At 44.9% G+C, this 14,969-nt stretch overlaps 1 protein-coding gene across 1 annotated transcript in view; it reads right to left on the reverse strand.

Annotated features, from left to right (window-relative positions):
• Rgs3 (regulator of G protein signaling 3) overlaps positions 1 to 13,375 on the reverse strand; it is a 136,122-nt gene extending 122,747 nt beyond the window's left edge. Inside the window, exons 1-3 of the mRNA XM_076934837.1 lie at positions 13,345 to 13,375; positions 7,442 to 7,499; positions 6,867 to 7,047 (exon numbers count right to left, since the gene is read on the reverse strand). The gene's annotated coding sequence lies outside the window, so the exon portion shown is untranslated. The remainder of the gene's footprint in view (positions 1 to 6,866; positions 7,048 to 7,441; positions 7,500 to 13,344) is intronic.
• Positions 13,376 to 14,969: the final 1,594 nt, after the last annotated feature.

The following is a 14,969-nucleotide window of genomic DNA, read 5'->3' on the forward strand; positions in this document are numbered from 1 at the left end:
TAGGTCTGTGACCTCCATGGCTGCTAACACAGTAAAATTCAATTCAAGGAGATAGAACCAGAAAGATTAGGAATTCAAAGTTATCCTCAGCTACATAGTGAATTCAAGGCCAGCCTGGGCTACAGAAGACTGTCTCAACAAACAAACAATTTTCAATGCAGCAGCTGAGTGGGGTAGCACACACCTGTAATCCCAACACTATGGAGGCTAAAGCAGGAAGATTGCAAGTTTGAGGGCAGCCTGGCCTACATAATGAAAATGAAAAAAAAAAAAAAAAAAAAAAAAAGCAGGGCATGGTGGCATATGCCTCTAATCCCAGCACTCAGAGGGAGAGGCAGGTGGATCTCTGAGTTCAAGGCATGTATGATCTACAGATTGAGTTCCAGGACAGTCAGAGCTTCACAGAGAAACCTTGTCTTGAAAAACAAAACAAACAAACAAAACCCCAAAACAACAAAAACAAAAACAAAAAAAGCAAAACAAGCAAACAATTATTTAAAGCAACCAGGGTTTGTCGTTCATCTATAGGATTGAGCCTTACACTGGACACTGGGAATACAGAGTTTATAGGATATCAGATGAGTGTTGCCACAGAGAAAACAAGGGTGACATTTGGGAGCAGAGACTAATACCTCATTTATTCTCGGCAGACCAAGTTGATAAAAGCAATCAGAAAAGAATTCCCAGAGGAAGTGATCAAGTTGAGCACTGGCCATGATGGGGTGGGATACAGGCAAAAGGAACAGAGTGTATAAAGGCCATGAAATAGCAGATGTATCACAGATTGAGAAAGTAAAGAATGTGATGCACAGGAAGGACTTTAGAGTGGCAGGGAGGGGTGACATCGCAGGTTAAACAGATCGCATGGAACCTTACATTTTAAGGAACACAGAGGCCTGGGGTACAGGCAGTGACAGAGCACTTGCCTAGTATGCATGCAGCCCTAGCTTGATCTCCAGCTCCATGAAACAGAACAAAGGGAGTAGGTATGAGCTTTAGACCCTAAGAGCACAGGGTGGTCACAGAAAGACTTGAATAGGACGCATCTTTCCTTTATCTTTACACAGGCCTTTGTGGCTAGAGTTGGCAAAAGGGAGCCATGAGAGGAGATGGCTTGAGGGATGGAAACAGAATGTGCTTTAAGGAGGTCTTTACCACCCCCAGACAGAGTTATTAAATTAACAGGCTGGCAAGCCGAGGATGGGTAAGATCCTGTACAGAGTCTTACCAACCTAAGACATTAGTGCATTGCTTTGGATAATGCATATTCCATGACAGGTAAGGAAGGCATTCTTGTCAGAATAACCTAAGACAGGCTCAGTCTTGTTAATGAAATAATAAAGGGGGAGAGGCAGAGAGCCTTTGGGGCTGCTTGGCAAAAATCTGACATGAGTCAAAGACAAGGAAGTAGGCTGCTTGGCAGGAATCAGACATTAGGCTAGAACAAATAAGTAATTTCAGGCAAAAATCTAAATATTAGGCTAGAACAAGGAAGTAAGCTTCAGACATGAAAATGACTTTGGTCTAGGACAGGAAAGCAGGCTCAGATATTTTGGTCATCCTGATAAGCACTTAGAAACAGTGATCATGGGAGTGTTCACAGAATTTTATTTATTGCTTTGTTCTTTGACTATTTGTGTTTATTGTCTTGCTTGTTCCTTGACTATTTGCATCTATTGTATTGCTAGTTTCTCAACCTAGAACTGATGTTAATACTTGCATGTAATTAAAATGGTATAAAGGCAAAAAGGAGGAGGGGGTTGGATGGGGGTCTAGGGAGGGGAAATGGGGAAAGGGGATGACATCTGAAATGTAAATAAATAAAATATCCAATAAAGAAAAGAGGTCTTTACCAGACAAACACAGCGGTGTTCCCAAAAGAATGGCAGGGGTATCATCGGCAGAGCTCCTCGCTGACCGAAAGGAAGATTGAATGCAAGGAATTCTGGCTTCAGAAACAAAATGTGCAGTGTTGTCCTTTACAGAGATATATGTAGTGCCTGGCAAGGAAAGCTGAGCCAAGGGGAACAGCCTTCTGTGAGATCGTCCTAGTTAGGGTTACTCTTGCTGGATAAGCACCATGACTAAAGCATCTTGGGGAGGGAAGGGTTTATTTGGCTCATGCCTCCACATCACAGTTCATCATCAAAGGAAGTCAGGGCAGGATAGAGGCAGGAGCTGATCCAGAGGCCATGGAGGGATGCTGCTTACCTTCCTGCTCTCGACATGGCTCGCTCACCCTGCTTTCTTATAGAACCCAGGACCATCAGTCCAGGGATGGTACCACCCACAGGGGGTTGGGTCATGGCTCATCAATCAGGAATTAAGAAAATGCCTTACAGGATCTTATGGAAGCATTTGCTCAGTTTTGAGGTTCCCTCCTTTCAGATGACTCTAGCTTACACCAAGGTGACATAAAACTAGCCAGGAGGAGACAGCTAAGGATGGGTTACCTCCATAGGGTCGACTCGAAGGTGGCAAGTGGGTGACTGAATGTTCTGGGCAGGTGCTCAGAAGAAATGCTTAGGCTAGATACCGGTTTAGAAATTCCCAGGAAAGCCACAGGAGTGGATTTTAAAAACCCCAAAGATAATGTTCCATGTGAGAGGAAGGTTCAGGGTCTAACCACGCAACCCACCGACTGAGGGACAGAAACAGAAAGACAAGTCGAGGAAGAAGAAAAGCCAGGGAATGTACTGAAGAGAACCACGCACACTAAATGCCGTTGAGGGGTCAAGTAGGTTAGTAATTGAGAAGGGCCTGCTGGATTGAGCAACAAGGCAGGCATTGTTCACCTTCCCTCCCAGAATACAATGGTGAGTGACAACAGGTCCACATGAATGAAAATGTGCCCAAGTCACTCTAAAAGGAAAAATACCCAGGGCTCAATGTCAGAGAATATTCTGAACTCTTTCTTTTCTCCCTCTCTCTTGTTCTAAATTTAACCAGACGGAATGCTTGGCTAAGTGGTGTTTTGTTCACCCTTGAAATGAAGGACCTGCTTTTTAAGAGTATGTCTGCACTTCATCTTCAAAGTGGAACACTACGTCTTTGGAGCAGTGCTGTCTGCAGCAGCAAATACTGGGTGCTGTAAATTCACAGGAGGAACTTCCATTTGCCTCCAGTAGAGAAGTTTTGGGTGACCTAAATACACAAAACAGCATCTAAGTAGAAACCAAGCCACCCCGGTCCCCAAATGATGATGTCAAATGTGAGCTCAGAGGTACAGCTTCACCATGAAAAACACTAAGCCTGCACCACCAAAGGATAGTGAAACAGCTAACGTGAGGTCAGAGGTTTGATAAGAATGCACAGTACCCTCAAACTGCTCGATCCTTGTACTTGAGCTGGAAGCCCTTTCAGCCCTTGGAGAAGCACCCCTTTTCCTGGTCTGATAAAAAGCACTTGGCTTGACATAGTCTTGCATTCCAGAGAGTTCCAAACCTAAAGAACATTGCAGACTTCTGCTTCTAGCCAAAGTGAAATAGCAGGGATTTTCCCTTTTATCTGAAGTGACTAAGAAAAAGAAAGAAAAGGAAGGAAGGAAAGAAGGAAGGAAAGAAGGAAGAAAGGAAGGAAGAAAGGAAGGAAGGAAGGAAGGAAGGAAGGAAGTTACGAAGAGTAGTTTTCAAGATATGAGATAAGGGTGAGTCCTGTGACCAGATCAGCCCACTGCTAGAAGAGGTTTTCCAATAGGGACAGATGGCTAAAGGCAACTCCAACTCCTGAATTCAGCATTTGGGAAGCCAAGGTAGCTAGAGTTCGTTGATAAGCAGAAAGAAGGTGGCCACACAAAGAGAAAAAGCACTCTAGAAATCTGTCAAGGGTCCTACCTCAACTTTCTGCTAATACCAATGACTCCTAGATATGAAGAAAGTACCCAAGGATGACAAAGAAATGCCTAGAAGAGTTAGAAAGAACAGTCTCTGAAGCTTACACAGAGCCAAGAACAGCTTTTCTTTTCCTCAGCCAGAATTGGAAGATCCCCCTCCCCCAGGACGCGAGGCACTGGGTACCATACCCAGAAGGGTCTTGCTGCATCTATGATCTAGATTCAGTGCAATTCTGGCCCCATCTAAAAAAGCTTAACAGCCAGACCCAAAAAGATCAAACTGTTTCTTTGTAACACGACAGCAGCCCAGAACAAGCTCAAGATTATTTATAGGAATACAAAAATATCTAGCACGCAGCCAGGTACTAGTCATGTCTAAAGTCCAATGAAAAGCCACCAGGCATGCCAAGAGGCAGGAAATATGACCCACAGCAAGAAGAAACATCAATCAATAGAAATGAACCCAGGGAAGAACACAACTGGTAGACTTTGTAGACAAAGACATTAAAATAGTCGGTATAACTATATTTTATGTGCCCGAGAAGCACTTTAACACTGTTATTGTTTGGATGTAAAATGGCCCCAAAGGCTTATGTGCTCTGAAGGCATGGTGCCCAGCTAATGGTGCTATTGGAGGGGACTCTGAAGACTCTAACTCCCTCAGTGTGTTGACCCATTGATGCATGCTTTCTGAATGAGCTATTATGGGAGGTGGGGCCTGGTTGGAGGAAGTAGGCCACCTGTGCATTCCTTTGAAGGGTATGTCTTGCTTTTGACTACCTCTTTCTCCTTCTTCTCCTTCTCCTTCCTTCTCCTTCCTTCTCCTTCCTTCTCTTCTCCTTCCTTTCTCCTTCTCCTTCTCCTTCCTTCTCCTTCTCCTTCTCCTCCTTCTCCTTCTCTTCTACTTCTCCTTCTCCTTCTTCTCCTTCCTTCTCCTTCTCTTCTTTCTTCTCCTTCCTTTTCTCCTTCCTTCTCCTCCTTCTCCTTCTCTTCCTCTTCTTCCTCCTTCTTCTCTCTTTCTCCCTCTCTCTCTCATTCTCTGTTTCCGTCTCTCTGTCTCTCTCTGACTGTCTGTCTCTCTCATTCTTTCTCTGTCTCTCTTTATCTTTATCTAGCTGTCTCTGTCTCTCTGTGTCTGCATGTCTCTCTGTCTCTGTTATTCTCTCTGTCTATCTCCCTCTCTGGCTCTGGCTGTCTTTCATTTTCTCTCATGTCTCTCTGTCTATCTCTCTGTCTCTCTGTCTGTCTCTCTCATTTTTTTCTGTCTCTGTCTATCTTTGTCTTTGTCTAGCTGTCTCTGTCTCTGTTATTCTCTCTACCTCCCTCTCTGGCTCTGGCTCTCATTTTCTCTCATGTCTCTCTGACTGTCTCTCTGGCTCTCTGTCTTTCTCTCTGTCTCTGTCTCTGTCTCTGTCTCTGTCTCTGTCTCTGTCTCTCTCTCTCTCTCTCTCTCTCTCCCTCCCTCTCTCTCTCATTCTCTCTGGCCACTGTGGTTAAACAACCACCTTTCCTCTGTCACTGGCTTCCACCATGGTGTGCATCACCTTACCATACAGGCCCAGAAACACAGACCAAGTAACCACAGACAGAAACTCTGAACTCATGAGCCAAATAAATCTTTGTTCTTTATAAGTTATTTTGTTTCATCAAGAAACAGTCAAGTGAAATATTGACTATCTGAAGGGGAAACACGATGTCTAAGATGAAAGAAAATTGCACAGGATGGGATTGATAGTGTATTTGGCACTGCAGACTAGTGAACTTGGAAACCAAAAAACACATTCAAGCGCTGGGGAAATGGCTCAGTGACTACTGTGTTCACTGAGTAAGCATGAGGACTGGGTTCTATCCCAGAGCTCCATATGAAACTGGGCATGGTACCATGCACATGTAATCATGGTGTTGGGGACATGGAGACTGGTGAATGTTGGAGCTCCTGGGCCAGCCATTATAGCCTACTGGGTTAGTCCCAGGCCAACAGAGAGACCCTGCCTCAGAACCAACATGTCAGAACTGAGAAACTACCCTGGAGGTTGACCTCCTGGAAAGCACACAAATGTGCAGCCCTGTGTGTACATGCACACTATACCCTAAAGGAAGCAGGAGGCAGTGGACTGTATCTTTCCAAATTTGAAGAAACTACAAGATCTCAAATCCAAAAGTCTCAATGAATCCTAAACAAAGAACTGTGAAGAGACCTATGCCAGAGCCTCGTGATAAGATGCCTGAAGCTGGTGAAGTGGGGCAGTCTCAGAAGCAGACCTCTCAATAGCCCATGTGTAGATGGACAGAGATGAGAATGACTTCAGACCCCTCTTCTGGAGTGCGGAAGACAGGTAGGAACCACAGGTTTTGTTGTTATTGTTCTTGGTGAGGAGTTACAGAGGGGGTTATTTTGTTTTGCTTTCTGTGGGCTGGAACTCACTATGTAGACTAAGCTGACCTTGAACTCACAAACACCTTCTTACCTCTGCCTCCCGAATGCTAGGAAAAGAAACAAAATGTCAACAAGAATTCTCCACTCAGCAGAAATACCTTTCAAAGGAATGAAGACTAAGTATTCTCTCTGACTTGCAAAAGCTGAATGAATACAACTTCTATGCACACACTAGGAGAATATTAAGGGTCTTTCAGGCCAAAAGAGAACGATGTACTGCAATCTGCATTGCTCAAAAGACTGGAAAAAAAAAAAAACAAAAAAAAAAACAAAAAAAAAACAAAAAAAAAAACCATTGGAAGTGCCAAGCAGGTGTGCGCAAAAAAGGGTTTTCATATTATTTAAATCTTTTTTTAAAAGAACAATGTAACCACCAGGATAAGGGACCATTGGTTGAAAACACCCAGGGCCCCCTGTATCCAGGAACAAACTGCTGAAGGCTGCCTTTATCTAGATTCTGATGAGGTCATCACAAGAGGCAAACTCCAGGGAAACACTTAACAAGTGAGTGTTCACAGCCACGTGAGAATCTGGCTCTACACATGGGAGGAAATGCTGCAGAGTCAATTCGTAGGAAGCACAACCATTACTGCTTACATCTGTGGCTGAGCTGGACCCCGCAAGCTGGACCATAAAGCTGAGGTAGAGCAGAACCTTCTTCTGCATCAGTGTAAGATGTCAAAGCGCAGTTCCACGGGCGGGCAGCAGCAGATTACAAAGGGGAAAGGCCATGGTCCAGAAGGAGCCTGTTCTTCGAGGAAGCTGTTTTTTATTGGAGCTGTAACAGAAAAGTTCCCAGACTATCATCAGTCACTCTTCCGGCCACGGCCTCTTGGGTAAAGCTGTTCATTGGTTTGGCGGTCACCATCGATTCCCTTATGGAAGCTGCATTTCTGTTCTGTTCTTGTTTGTCCTCCACCTTGCCTGGGCCCTCCCACCTCTCTAACCATTGTTCTTCCCACCTCTCTGGGGGAAAATGTGCTGCTTGCTCTGCCCCAGTCCTGTTCTTTCCCCAGTTCCCTGCCCTTTGACATGTCACACAAGTCTACTGCTGTTCTTGACTGTTCTGATGACTCCAAGATCACTCTCCAATCCAAGCACCCAGGCCACCTTGACCATGACACACCTGCCTTCCTCCGTGTGCCCACACCTACCTTCGTTCATGTACCCACCTTTCCGACGCTTCACCTGCTCTCGAACCCTAACTGTTGGCTTCCCCTTCTGTCTGAGCTGTAACAAAACACATGACCAAAAACTAAGTGAGGGAGGAAAGGGTTTATGTAGCTTACACTTCCACATTGTAGTCCATCACTGAAGGAAGCCAGGACAGGAACTCAAACAGGGAGGAACCTGGAGGCCATGGAGGGGTGCTGCTTATTGGCTTGCTCCATATGACTTCCTCAGCCTGCTTTCTTATAGAACCCAGAACCACCAGTCCAGGGACAGCATCACCCACAAGGGGCTGGACCTCCCAATCAATCACTAATTAAGGCAGTGCTCTATGGGCTGGCCCACAGCCTGGTCTTATGGAGGCATTTTCTCAATCAAGGTTTTCTCCTCTCAGATGGCTACAGTGTGTCAAGCTGATATAAATCCAGCCAGAAGACCATCTTTCCACTCAGAGAAAACTACTACTCCAGCGCAGTGGCTGAGGGTCTTCGCGCTGCCCGTTTAGCACCTGCCACAAACTGGAGTGGGGGTGGGGTGAGTGGGTGTCCAAATCTTGCCAGGAATTCCAATTATATAATCAGCATAGAAGACATAGATTGTGAACGGCTACAATCGCCCTAAAATAACCCCTTATGTCACTCACAAAATCACATGGCATTACAAATGGAAAGGGGACAGGTGAATTTCCCTTCCCTGTCTTGGCCTTCCTTTGGAGGTACTGTGTGGAGCGGGGGAACTGGAACAGTTTCTGTTAGCTGCAGTCACATCAGCTCTGTAACCTCCGCCTCACATTTGTGTGTGTGTTTTTTTTTTAAACCCCATACACTGAGTTTCCACAGGGAAATGCAGCCTTCACTTGACCACATAAAGGTTTGATGAATGAACTCTTCCTTCCTCCGACTGGCTCCTCCACTTGGCGCTGACTCTCTGCTAGAGACAGCACCTGGTGGAACTGGCTGAAAGCAATGGCTCTTCCCTCCCCTTCATTCCTTCCCACCTTCACTGTTCAGTCCTCATCCCCTCGGACTCCCTACAGTCAATCACCACCCACAAATCCAGGCCCAAGCACCTCCCACCCTCACACCCAGGAAAGCCTCCTGCTCAGTCTCCCTGGTCCCTCTACAATTTCCCGTGGCCGCTGGATCAACATTTTCTGAAACAGTAATTCAGTCTTATTGGCTATCCACTAGTGTCCAGGTCCTGTACAAGCTGGTCCCAAGTGTTCCTCAGCCCTACCTTGTACTCTCATTCCCAGAAGAATTCGACTTCTTGCCTATTGTCCAAATCTATCCCACTTGTGTCATCCCCCTCCACCTCAAAGGCCACCCACAGCGAACATGGAAACACAGTTTCAAATGATGACATCCTGGCTGACCCTTCTCACCACCACAGCTCCACTTTTGTGTGTTGTATCTTACTCTGCTAGCTCTGGAGTACACTAAAGAAAAGGAGTGAGCTGGAGAGATGGCTCAGCAGTTAAGAGCACTGGCTGCTCTTACAGCGTGCCAGCACCCACATGGTGGCACAGAACTGTCTGTCACTCCAGTTCCAGTGCTTCTTTTGCCCTCTTTGGGCACCAGGAATACACATGTTGCATGGATATACATGCACGAAAAATACCCAAATGCATTAATTTTTTTTAATTAAAAAGAAAGAATTGCTGGACATGGTGGCATATGTCTGTAATCCAGCACTAGGAAGACAGAAGCAGGCAGATATCTGTGAGTTTGAGACCAGCCTGGTCAACACAGTGAGTTCCAGAATAACCAGAGCTACATAGTGAGATCCTGTTTCAAAAAACCCAATAATAATAATAATAATAATAATAATAATAATAATAATAATGAAAGAAAGAACAAGTGAATGAAAGAAAGAAGACAAGTTAGACATGCATTTCATTAATTCCCTCCTTCAGCGTGTATTACTGGACACTCACAAGACACTCACCCAAGTGTGGAGACATGCAGTGTCACTCTCGGAACTCACAATCTGGCATTAGCAGTGGCAACAGACAAGCTGTGGCCCACACACCCCGTAAAGACCATGAGAAGAGACCGAAAGGGGGATCTCATTCTTACAGTGTCCAGGTGGGAAAAGGGCTTGTTTACAAATCAGGGAACATGTAAGCTGAAACCTAAAAATGAATAGAAAATAGCCAAACAAAGGAAAAAAGAATGTTCCAGGGTGAATGGAAAGTCCCAAAGAATTTTAAGTCTGAAAATAGCACAGGACACAGCTCATTAGAAGAAGTCAAAATAAAAGCAACCATGGTCAGAGCATACAGAATAAAGAGGGAACAGGCAAATGGGGAAAAGCCAATCCAGGTGGCTGAATCCTGCGAAGCTCACAAACCCAGTGAAAAAGGCTGTGTTAATCTCTGGGTAAGGAAGGGCTTTAGGGAAAGGTGTCATACAACATGCTTACATTGTTGGAAGGAGAGCAAAGGTGTGCTGTCAGTCTATGCAGAGCGCAGGGCTGAGGCACTAACCAGGAGACACAAGATTGGGCTCAGATCAGGGAAATAGCCAAGGCATGAGAGTAGAGCTGGAGGGTTTGGACGATACCACTAATGTGATTTAGTGACTAATTGATCTCAGAAGGACTAAGACAAGAGATGATGAGACCAGAGACTCTCACGTAACCTAGACCAGTGTTTTATCCACAGGAGCTGCTCAGCTCATCACTGTGCAGTGGAGGCTGGTGAGATGGCTCGGTGACTGAGCGTACTTGCTGCACACTTGTGAGGACTGGAGTTCAGATCCAGTACCCACAGGACAAGCCAGGCTTTTCGCAGATGCCTGTAACTCCAGCTCCAAGGGATCTAATGCCCTCTTCTGGCCTCCACCAATGCATCAGTGCACACACATGCGCACATACTCACCCAAGCAGGCAAACACACACACACACACACACACACACACACACACACACACACAAAAAAATCTTTAAAAATAACGTTTATACCACGAATGACTTTATAACGAATCAGTAAATGAGAGGCAGAGAAAATTAACAGATAACTTTTCACAGTCCCCATCCAAGGCAGAAATACCTTTATACACTGTACAGACACAAGAAAGAAGTCAAGGATGTTTTGAGACAGAATCTTGTTATGTAGCCCAGTCTGGCCTCAAACTAGCAATTCTGTCTCCAACTTCTGAGTGCTAGGATTATAGGTGTACTCCACCAAACTACACTCTACTTCTATTTTAGAAATATTTTATGTTATATCTGTAAGTGTTTTGCCTGCTTGTGAATGCAGTGCATGGAGTCCGGAAGAGGCCGTCAGGTCCCCTACAACTGGAGTGACAGACAGTCATGAGCACCATGTAGGTACCAGGTCCCCTGGAAGAGCACCGAGTGCTCCTCACTGCTGTGCCATCTCTCAGCCCCTTTCCATGTATTTCTCTTTTGTCTCGGTGTCGGTACACATTTGCCACAGTGTGTGAGTGTGTGCGCGTGTGACGAGGGGGTCAGATGGTAATATGTAAAAATCAGTTCTCTGCTTCCATCATATGGGTCCTGGAGACTGAACTTAAGTTATCAGGCTTGGTGGTAAATGCCTTTACCCACTGAGCCATCTCACCAGTCCATTTCCTGTATATTTAAACATGTGTGACCTAGTCAAGACATAGTCAAAACACAGGCTCCCTGACAGTACCACACACCTACAATTCTAGCCCTTGAGAAGCAGAGGCAAAAAAAATGATCTCAAACTAGAAGCTGGGCTAGGCTATATGTAAGACTGTTTCAAATGTTTCACAAGTACACACAGACTTGGTTCTTGGTTTTCCTTTCTTCCTTGTGGTGCTAGGACTTAAACCCTGGGCAACCAACAATCTCAGCCCATACTCACACCCAAAGGATGGGAGAGGAAGGGAGGGAGGGAGGAGGGGGAGAGGGAGAAGGAGAAGGAGGGAATGAAAAGCAGTATTATTGCCTTGGGTTGCCTTTGGTATTTTCATCTCCCTGAGTCTGTCCTAATGATGTCAGGTCATTAATAGCTTCCAATTTCACCAAATCCGAGGCCTCTGGACTCCAGAATTCCACACATTCTTGAAAGGGTGCTTTCAGTGATAATCTAAATTATTGAGATAGTCCATTCATTTGTCAGCTCTATATCCACTGCTTCCTATTTGTCATTTGTAACCTGGTGTTGTAACCATGACAACAGGCTCAGCATCAAGGAGCTGCGAGTCCCCTCAAGCATTTAAATTGGGCTCTGTATACAAATTAGAAAACGTATCTTCTCTATTTACTCCTGAAAAATGTCTTTGTTGCACAGGCACTGGCCGCAAAAGGTGTTTTCATGACGTAATAGCACCACCTAGTGGTCTCAACTGGTGAGACAGCATGCTCAGGAGATTTTTTTTTTATTTATTTATTTTTTTTTCTGAAGAGTTCTATTTCCAGGAAGTAACTTTCTACCATTTGAACCCTTCTTTCTTTTTAGGGGTAATAAGAAAACTGAGTCAGTTGTGTTGGTTAGTTTTCATCAACTTGACATAAACTAGAATTATTTGGAAAAAGGGATCTCAATGGAAAAAAAAAACCGCTTCTCCCAGATTGCTGGTAGGCTAGGGCACTTTCTTGATTACTGATTGATGTGGGCGGGCTCACCCCAGCCCACTGTGGATCTCGATACCCTTGGGCAGGTGGCCCTGGTGTCTTAGTTACGATTTCATTGCTGTGAAGAGACACCATGACCACGAAAACTCTTATAAAGGACAACATTTAATTGGGGCTGGCTTACAGGTTCAGAGGAGCTGTATAAGGAAGCAGACTGAGCAAGCCAGGAGGAGCAAGCCAGAAAACAGCCCTCCCCTCACAGCCTCTGCTTCAATTCCTGCTTCTAGATTCCTGTCTCCAAGTTCCTGATGGTTTCCCTCAATGATGGACAGTTACCTGCAAGTATCTGTAATCCGTCTTTCAGAGGCTGAGGCAGGAGAGAAATGCCATGATTTTGAAGCAATGCAAGGCTACAGAGAGAGCCCCTGCTTCAAACCAACAACAAAAGGTAAATTAAGAGTTAATTCTCTCTCTTACACAGGTTCTCAACCTTTCTAATGCTGAGACCCTTTATAGTTCCTCATGTTGTGGTGACCCCTCCCCCAACCATAATATTATTCTCACTGCTAACTCTAACTTTATTACTGTTAGGAATCATAACGTAAATATCTGATGTGCAGGATATCTGACATGTGACCCTTGTGAAAGGGCCATTCGATCTCCAAAGGGGTCATGACCACAGGTTAAGACCCACTGATGCTGTACCGCATAACAGTCCTCTGGTATTAAATAATTATTTGTTAATGCATAACAGAAGAACACATTAGTTTCCTAATCTGGTACTTCATGGCAACAAAAAGAAAAAAAAATTCTTTCAGATTCCTTTTGGCTCCAAAGGACCTCTAATCATTTCCATCTAAAGGCTGGGGATATTTCTGTCCCTAATCTAGCAAGAAATTCTTTTAGGCATATTTGAATAAACTGATTTTTTAAGGGTCACTGGTGAAACCCTGACCTCTCCCCACCAAACTCACTGAGTTTTCTATAGTTCAAAAATGAAAAACAGACTCTGTGACCCCTGTGGCTAGGGCAATACCCAACCTAGACTCTGGCTCCAAGATACAGTAAGGACCTAGGCTATAGGTGTGTATAATGACCACTGTACACACAGATAAGCCTGGGCCACATGTCACCAGGAAGCACGTTCCAAAACCAAAGTGAACCAAATCAAGTGGCCCCTTTCCAGCAGGGATCAGAGAGTGATACATGATAGAAGAAGAGGACTGGTGACTACTTTCTTGGAAATATTAGCTTCTCACGACTATGTTTCAACAGACTAAACTTCAAGTTCCCCTGTCAAATTATCAAAAGCTGGTCTCCAAGCCCAGAGTCTTACTTCTGCTTCCCAAAGACCTCGGTGATGGAAAGCGGCAGTTAGCAACAGTTACCTGGATCCTTCTTGGTCAGAACACTGCCAGGCTGAGGCAGGGGATCTAACAGGGCGCTTCCCCCCTTTGTCATTTCTTGCTTATAATGCCTTCTTCCTTTCTGCTTTGGGGTGCCTCATCTCAGCTTACTTTAAAGAGCCAGAGAGAGCACATGGGCACCGTGGGGGCAATCTACTGCTGATGTTTTGCAGAACAGGCAGAGAGTCCTTTGCCTTCTGCATTTTTGCGTTTATACCCATAGATGAGTGAAGTCATGGGTCACAAAAGCCTTTCTCAGCTGTGGCTGATGGTCAAAGTGTGGACTCATAAATCACAGTACTGAGAATAGACGCTGAGTGCTTGGTCCCAGATGCGATTCCTATGACACTCGCTCCAAGGCCCAGGGACATCATCCAAGAGGGAGTGGATGGACATGAGGACCAAAGGATAGAGAAGAGGGGTCCACTGCCTTCTTGACAAGATGTGGCCATTGCAATCATGAGCTGTGATGCCTACATGGGGCACAAGTGATGTCATGAAGTGTTGAAGGAAAGAATAGGGAGGCAGCAGATTTGACTTTCTACTTTGGTCTGTTTTGAGACCATGTTTAATCTGCCCTTCTAATCAAACTATACATAGGATAACAAAATGGTTAAAGAAGGAGAGTTTCTCTTCAAAGATCTCTCAGGCACAGTCCAGAGTTCCACTATGGCATGATGAGAGAGGAAGTGGGGGAGGGTAGGAAGGAGGCCAGTTTGTCACAGTGTGTCACATATAAATATGATGTCAGTTTTTAAAAAGGGGGAGGTGGGGAGTTGGCGTTGAGTCCAGAGCTGGAGAGATGACTCAATGGTGAAGAACACTTGCAGCTCAGCTCACAGTGCCAGGAAATCTGACGCCTTCTTCTGGCTTCCATGGGTACCAGGGATGCACATAATACACATATGTACACACAGGGAAACATCCATACATAAAATTAAAATTACTCTTTTAACATATTTTTTAAATGAGAAAGTCAGAGAATGGCCCAGATACAAAGGACATCTTTGTAAACCTGGATCTTCTTTTCTTCTTGGCCTTCAATCTTGAGTAAATGCCTTCATCTACCTCACATCAGCCCCGTGTCCTCAGCCTTATCTATAAAATGAAGACAACCCACATCTATCCACAGAATTGGCCCAAGAACCACTCAAAATAGTCTGTGAGGTTCACCCATCATTAAAGCAAGCATGCTACATGGCTTACATATAGCATGTAATCCAAGATTCTCCCTGTGATTCTCCTCCTTTGAGGACTGGATATGGAAGGAATGCAATGGGCTCCAGACTGAAAACAGGTTTTCCACCTTTGAAAAGAGAAGGCCAGTGTGATGATAAGAATCATCTTACTCAAAATGTTGTGATTCTAATGGTAACTTTCCACCCATCGGGAAGAGTTAAAGGAATATTCTAGGAGCCAGGCGGTGGCTCAGCAGATAAAAAGCACTTGTCACACAAGCTTGATGACCTGAGTTCATTCCCCAGAACTCATATAAAATCACACGGTAGTGTACATCTATGGTCTGGTCATTCTTACTGTGAGGTAGGAGAAAGGG

The sequence above is a fragment of the Arvicanthis niloticus genome, chromosome 5 (assembly GCF_011762505.2).
Source record: "Arvicanthis niloticus isolate mArvNil1 chromosome 5, mArvNil1.pat.X, whole genome shotgun sequence".
NCBI classification, from domain to species: Eukaryota; Metazoa; Chordata; class Mammalia; order Rodentia; family Muridae; genus Arvicanthis; species Arvicanthis niloticus.